Source organism: Felis catus, chromosome X (assembly GCF_018350175.1).
Source record: "Felis catus isolate Fca126 chromosome X, F.catus_Fca126_mat1.0, whole genome shotgun sequence".
NCBI classification, from domain to species: Eukaryota; Metazoa; Chordata; class Mammalia; order Carnivora; family Felidae; genus Felis; species Felis catus.
The window spans coordinates 37,033,337-37,041,591 of record NC_058386.1 but is presented as its reverse complement, the minus strand read 5'-3'; the positions used below and the strand labels follow the sequence as shown (position 1 = coordinate 37,041,591).

General features: G+C 38.9%; 1 non-coding gene across 1 annotated transcript; it reads right to left on the bottom strand.

Annotated features, from left to right (window-relative positions):
• Positions 1-1,345: 1,345 nt before the first annotated feature.
• LOC111558786 lies at positions 1,346-1,452 on the bottom strand. The gene has a single exon (XR_002739926.1). It is a non-coding gene; the product is annotated as a U6 spliceosomal RNA (small nuclear RNA).
• Between the last annotated feature and the right edge of the window lie 6,803 nt (positions 1,453-8,255).

Here is an 8,255-nt window from a genome sequence, read left to right as displayed (position 1 = left end):
CCCACCCCCACCCCACCTCTAAGGAGTGGAGGGAAGCTGGAGATTGGGTTCAATCTTGTGACCAATAATTTAATCCATCATGTTACATAATGAAATGGTGAACACATGGATGCTCTTGGAAGATAGTATGCCCTGATTCCACAAGGAAAGGGCATAGAAGCTCTATGCCACCTGCCCCCCAGACCCTGTCCTATTCATCTCTTTCATTTGGCTGTTCCTGAGTTGTAAGCTCTACAATAAAAGTGTAATCATAAGTATAACACTTTCTATGGATTCTGTGAGTCATTTTAGTGAATTATTGAACCTGAAGGTAGGAGTGGTCATGGGAACTCCCAGATTTGTAGCTAGCCAGGCAGAAGTGCAGGTGGCTTGGGAATACCCAGGACTTGTATGTAGCTGGCGTCTGAAGTGGGAGAAGCATTATAGGACTGAGCCCCTTAACCTGTAGGTTAAGGGATTTGGGCTAACTCTACTTAGTGTCAGAATTGAATTGAATCGAATTGATTTGAATTGTAGAACACCCAGTTGGTATCAGAGAACTGCTATCAGAATATAATCATCATCTACATATACAAAGGACAAAACAGTTCTCAAATATGTTTAAGGAAAATTGTATTAGTCAGGGTGATGCCAGCTTCTAAAAGAGATAAACCCCATAATCTCAGTGACTGAATACAGTAGAAATTTATTTCTTATTCATATGACGTCGGAAATGGGTGTTGCTGACTTAGTGGACTTCCACATGGTCACTCAAGGACCCAGGCTACTTCCATCTTGGGTACTCTATATTCCTCCTGGGCCTCACAGTCCTCCACATTCATCCAACAAACAGGGAAAGAGCATGGGAAGTTATACATGGGAAATGTCTGTCAGCCAGAGCCTGGAAGTGGCACGCTCATTTCCATTCACCATTCATTGCCTAGAACTTGGCCGCCTCTCACTACAAAGGATCTTGGGAAATGCACTCACATTAGAGGAGGAAATGTGTGTGATGAGCAAGCCAGTGCCTACCACAAGGATATGAAAGAATTTCTTTATTCTTGAAAGCAATAATCACCTAATCTAGATTTGAACCTGATTGATCTCAGTGGCCAAGAAAGACAGCTATAATGAGGTAAGTTCTTCATTGCCAAGTGCCACGCTAATGTATTTCAAAACGGGTCAGAACTATGGTGTTTCAGTTCAGTGCAAGAAAAGACTTCTTCAGCAAAAAGAGTGCAAAGGAGACTGACTTAGTCCTGCCCTGGAAGACCTTAGCATATAGCAGAGAATCGTATAGACCAATGAAACTTTCTTTCTTCTTTTTTCTTTTTTTGATTTAACAAAAGTTCTACTTACACATCTGGAAAATCTGGAACGCTTCACAAATTCGTATGTCATCCTTGCTCAGGGGCCATGCTAATCTTCTCTGCATCGTTCCAATTTTAGTATCTGTGCTGCCAAAGCGAGTACTGAAACTTTCCATTTAGCTTTCGTGCATGAAAACTACATACACTCAATGCCAACAAAAATCCTTAGCAGGTACAAGAATAGTAAAAAGTAGAAAGACTTTAATAAATACTATATCAATAGCACATTAAAAATGAGCATACTGTTCAAAGAAGTGGATAGACACATTGATGGATGAATGAACAGGTGTTCTAGTATATTTTCAGAGAAAATTATTTTAATTGATGTAAAACACACAACACATGATTCAGAAAAGCATGGCTGACCTAAGAACAGAAGGGGAAAATCCACTTTGTAAAAAACAACTAACTTCTTAGCTCACAGAACAGGCAGTTCCCAACACAGGCACTGAATGTGTTTGTTTATAAGGCAATTATTTGGAACTCAAACTGCATTTTCCCCTAGAAGCAATGTCATGAAAGGTTGTTTAGATTCCCACGCAAAAGCAGAGTTGCATGCCTCTTTAACCCACAACGTATCTGAAGGATTACACTGCACTAAGGGTTCTGGTCCAACTGTAATTGAGCATTTCTACAAGAAAAGGCATCTGGTCTCCAACACAGAAAACTGCTCCCACCATTCCAGCAAAAGCAGGTGAAGAGGGGAAGGCATTGTAGTCCAGCTGTGGCTGAAGCCACAACAGATTCCTTAAGATAACCAGAATTGAGCATGGAAGAAACAGGCAAAGTCTCCATCATACGGGAAATCACAAGGGATAGATGTTTTCTGGGCTTCTGTAGCTAGTTAACATCCATAGCTCCGGTATCTTTAGAAAGCCCAGAAGGTCATCAGTTCACATTCTCACACAGCAAAAATCAGCTCTTTGGTTCACCCAGTCCCCACCCTATAATCTCACTCTTGCTCACTAAACTTACATTTCCTGTTCAGCAAGGTCAGTAGCATTAAGTGCTATAGAGAGCCAACATAAGATAAGAACTGGAAAACCCTCAATGTAGAGAGATGGAGTATAAGATGAAGGGACTTCATGCCTAGCCTGTGTCTGTTGTCTGTGTGGAGTTATAGGTTCATTCCATCTCTTAAAAACAAAACAGTGCTGCTGGGGTAGGCATATTGGCATGGTAGTGCAGGCCAGGTGAAGCTAGAGGCCATTATCACGAATGACATGGTCCTCAAGCTTGCACCACTTTCTGCAGCAGAGATTAGCAGCTTGGGTGTCAAAGTGGAGAACCCAGAGACATCTCAATAGATTTTCCTAACAGAAGGCACTTCTTGGAAAATCATTTCCTAGGATGTCCAAATTAGAGAGAAAAGGACAGCTATGCCCAAAAGGGGAAGAAGGAGGACATGCAAGATTTTTCTTCAGAAGCCATTGTCACTTGGTCTGTATGTGTCATTTTTTAACTCAGAATTTCCTTTATCAGATTTTTCATCTTCCTAGGCGACTTGAACCAATACATCGCAGAACATGACAGACCTATGGAAATAAAATGAAGTTAAATTTTTTCAAATGAACTATTGCATCATAATGACATGGTCTAAAAGACTTTTGGGGGGGGGTGGGTAACAGATGTTTCATTGGGGACTGTTTAAATATTTTGGCAGTTTCATGTGACTAACATTTTTTGGAGGAGAAACCGTTAAACAAAAATGATCAAAGGTTTCCTTTGGGTTTTGTCCCAGAAAAAAATGAGTATGCCACAGAAACTATTATGAATAAAGAACTTGAGGAAAGGGTGGATTACTTGAGGAAGCTAGATGAAAATTATGGTCAAATCAAACGGCTCACTCAGAAAACAATGACTCCCAATTTGTAAAAGGTTAATTTTAAAATATTTTGTTTCTTTTTATATTTTTATATGTTTTATGCATGGACAAGAAAACTATACCATTTAAATAAATAATAAAGCATAGGAATATAATAAAAATCAACAAAATTACTACTTAAGCATTATAAAATTGTAAACAATTTGCATCTACCTATGCACTTTCCTAACTAATCCTCCGACCTCCCTACCAGAAGCATTTACCATCCTAAATTTGGTTTATCATTCTATTCCTCTTTTATAGTTTTATCTATGATATATGTGCACCTAAACACTATGCTATTGAGTTTCCTCATTTTGAGCACTAAAAAGCAAACACAGCTTTTTATATGAGGTTTTGTAAGTTGATTTTTTTTTCACTTAAGATTATGCTTCCAAGAATAATCTATGTTGTTGCTTGGAAATACAGTTCATTTTTTTAATGTTTATTTATTTTGAGAGGGTGGGGAAGGACAGAGAGAGAGAGGGAGAGAGGAAATCCCAAGCAGGCTCCAGGCTCAGCACAGAGCCCAATGCAGGACTCGATCTCACAACTGTGAGCTCACGACCTGAGTGGAAATCAATAGTGTGATGCTTCACCGACTGAGCCACTCAGGCCCCTCAACAGGTGATTCATTTTCAGTGCTTTTTATTACTCCATTTTATAACTATAACATCCTTTAATCCATTTTTCTGTAGATAAATATTTGGAGGTTTGGGTTTTTTTTTTATATATGTATATATATATGTATATATATATATGTATATATGTATGTATATACATATATATGTATATATACCCTGGAGCACTCTATTTCTCTTTACTGTTTTCCATCTTTGTCTAATATGCTGTTTAATTTGCTGAATTTTTTTTTATCTCAACACTTGTATTTTTTATTTCCCAGATTTAATTTTTTTTTTCAATTTTGCCTGGTCATTCCTGATAGAATCTTGTTGTATGCTTAAATTTACCATTGTGCCCTTTATTTCCTTAAACCCAACTGCTCTATGCTCAATACCCGATCACTTGAATATCTCCATCCTTGAAGGGTCCAAATCTACTATTTGTTGTTCCCGCTGGTTTTCAATCTTTCTGAATTTCCTTACCATGGGTTTCATAATCTTTGATTGAGAGCTCACCATTTCCATTTAATTAGTGGGAGTTTGGTGGGCAAAATCTGGCAAAGCTTTCCTCTAAAGAGCGTGTGCTTCTGCTTCTTCCAAGAAGCCAAGGGCTTACTTCAGCTTGAAGGGCTTGGCTCAGTGCAGGAGTCATCTTCCCTACCTTCTCATTGTCCCAAGACTCACTATCCCAACAGCAACGCCTCTGTTGCCACATATTTTCAGGGAGAGTCTGCCTCCCCCCACTCCCCCCACGGCTCCCTTCCCTGGTCCTGGTTCCCTGCCATTCCCGCTCCAGTTCAATGGTATATTGGGAGTGCTCCCTGAATATATATATCCCCTTCCTCTGGGAAGACAAGCAATGTCTCAAGAAGTATGTTCTAGGGGGCGCCTGGGTGGCTCAGTCGGCTAAGCGTCCGACTTCAGCTCAGGTCACGATCTCGCGGTCCGTGAGTTCGAGCCCTGCGTCGGGCTCTGGGCTGACAGCTCAGAGCCTGGACCCTGTTTCCGATTCTGTGTCTCCCCCTCTCTCTGACCCTCCCCCGTTCATGCTCTGTCTCTCTCTGTCTCAAAAAATAAATAAACGTTAAAAAAAATTAAAAAAAAAAAAGAAGTATGTTCTATGCAGAATATTATTTGCTCTGAAACAGCAGGGTTCTTCGAAGCTCTTATTTAGCTGTAATGCCAGAAGAAGACATCAAAGTGATTAATTTTTTCAAAGAGTCCTATTTAATTCATTTCAACTAATTCAGTTCATCTAACATTTATCGAATGCATTATATGTGCCAAGCAATGTTCTAGGTACTGGAGACATAAAAATAATACTGTTTATAGGTAAACTAGTATACTAGCATCCCTTACTCAAAAAGCATTATTTTTCTTCTTTACTTTTATATCTTTTAAATGTATTGACTTATTTGAAAACTATTATTAACAGGTTAAATATCATGTCAAAAGTTAAATTCTATTGGGGCGCCCAGCTGGCTCAGTGGGTGGAGTGTGACTCTTGATTTCAGGGTTGTAAGTCTGAGCCTTGTGTTGGGTATAGAGATTGCTTAAAAGCAAAATCTTTTAGGGGGTGCCTGGGTGGCTCAGTCAGTTGAGCATCCAGCTCTTGGTTTCAGCTCAGATCATGATCTCATGGTTTGTGAGTTCAGCCCTGTGGCGCTTGGGATTCTCTCTCCCTCTCTCTCTGCCCCTCCCCCACTCACTCATGCATGCTCTCTCTTGCTGTCAAAATAAATAAACTTTTAAAAGGTAAAATAAAATCTTTTTTAAAATTTTAAATAAAATTAAACTCTGTCTTTGCTAAACTGATTTTCGATTTCTCTAGCTTCTTCTGCTCATGGTTCTCCTATTTTCTTTTTTTTTTTTACAGGGAATAAAAATCTCAAGAGAGCCTTGATTCCTTCTTCTCCTCTCCTCCATTACATCAAAGTAGACCCTGAAAACTTCCCATTGATGCTTCTGCCAACATCTTGTCCATCTATCCCTTCTTTTCCATTCCCATAAACTCTTCCTACCACACACCTGGATTCTTGAAATCACATTCTGCCTCCTCTCCCAGTCTTTTCTTTCTCTAGTAAACAATACATATTGTTGTCAGATCAGGTTTCTTGGGCACAGCCCTAACCACCTCTCTCACATCCACAAAATTCTCCAATGCATTCTCACTGCCTACCTCAATATTCCTCAAATCTTAGTAATGCCTGGCTATCCCTTTAAAAGGGGGGGGGGAGTTCTTTAAAGCACTTTTTATCAGCATTTTACTTACAGAAAATATAAAAGTGTCATAAACTCTTTATGTTTAGATGTCTTATACAATCATAAACTAAAATAACTTTACAAACTAAATAAAAACAAAACCATCAAACCAATAAATGTCAAATTAATAGCACTAATTTAGGGATGCTGGCCTGGCTCAGTTGGTAGAGCATGCGGGTCTTGATCTCAGGGTCATTAGCTCGAGCCCCACGCTGGGCACAGAGCCCACTTACAAAATAAAAATAAATAATTAAAAATAATTAAAAATAAATAAAAAATTAAATTAAATGAAACCTTAAAAATCCTTTCAAACATTATTTTAACATGATTAATGATACTTAGCTTAAACTAAATTATCGTCTTTTTAAACATTTTTTTAATGTTTATTTATTTTTGAGAGAGAGAGAGAGAGAGTGCATGCAAGTGGGAGAGGGGCAGAGAGAGAGACACACACAGAATCTGAAGCAGGCTCCAGGCTCTGAGCTGTCAGCACAGAGCCCGATACAGAGCTCAAACTCACAGACTGCGAGATCATGACCTCAGCTGAAGTCGGACACTTAATCGACTGAGCCACCCAGGTGCCCCAAACTAAATTATCATCTTAAACATAAGTATAGTAGAAATGCTATGGCACACATTTGTTTGCTGTTGCTGTTGTTGTTTGGCACACTTATATTGCAATGCACCTGTGATGACTAAATCCTTCCACTTCTGTGTTCAAAGCCCTGAGACATCTTCATTGTACACTGGTGATGTCATTTGGCTTCAACTGGGGCAAAAACATCAGGATCATTTACTTTCTCCAATTGCCTCTGATAGTCCAGGGAGCACTCATAAAACAACCCAGCGGTACTATTTGATGTGAGCTAATCACTGAAGCCAACATAGTTTTGAAATGTCAAGGCTGTTCTCGGTCTAAAGGTGAATGTGCAGGTCCTCCAAATTACATCAACATTTTTTTAGGTGATAATCTAAAAAAAATAAAACTTTCTTAGTTCTCGTAGACTGTATTTGGCCAATGATATGCATCACTTCTGAACAAAAGCTTTAAATGATATGGCATGACTTTCCATATTTTCCTTCTGCCCTGCCAACCAGAAATGCTCCAGATGGATGCCGTAGCAATAGCTTGTGTCCTAGAGTGAAACAGAGCCACAGTGGACCCATAATGTACATATAATATGAATGAGAAAGAATCCATTGTTGTTGTAAAAATAGTCTAAAAGAAAGTACATGAATCTTGTAGGTCTGTAGATCTCATTGTAAGAACTACTGGCAAAAAATAAAAAATAAAAATAAGCAATCACATCAGCATGTTTTAAAAGCCTTGGGTACTCTGCCCCAATCAACATTTCCCAAATACCAAATACTCCCTTTGCACTCCCTAAACAAGGCCTGTATTTTCTTACCATTGAGCTTTGGTTCATGGAATTCTCTCTGCCTAGACATTCCTTTCCTCCCTCCTTACCTCTGCTCCCTATAGACTCCAATAACTCTTCTTCAAGTGCTCCAATGGAATAACTACTGCCCTTTATACCTCTTTCCTTCTGTTTTTTCCTTTTTTCTCTGTGTCTTATATTCCCTACCAGATTCTCTCCCTGAGAGTTGCAATGAGCCCTCTTGCATACCTGTATCCCTGCCAGTGCCTAACACAATGTGTTGTTTATACTAAATGCTCAGTAAACTGTTATTGAGTAACTGAGTGTATTTAGTCTTTATTAATAAGAGTCCAACTGCCAAAACATCAAGATTGGGGAAGATGACAAATCCAGACCATGCCACTTTCTTTGTAATGCAGCTGCAAAAACTGCTGTCTTACAATGACTGATTAGGTTTTTGAACAGTTGTAAAACATTAGCTATGGAAAACGCCACAAAGGCAGAACTAATTTATCTGGTACTTAGTTAAAATTCCACACAGCATGAGGCAAGAGAGGAATTATTCTAAAAAACGCATTCTTATGAATTAATTAATTAGCCCTCTCTACCTATAGAACAAAATTAATTTAGACATGAATGTTGCTGGGCAAGTTTTTCAAAATGCAAACTTTTTTCAAAACTAGAAGTATCTGTTATTAAATTTCATGAGGATATTCAAAAATAATGCAGAGCAGTCCCCTTAAGCACCAAGATAATTTCACATCAGCCACCTTTGGGA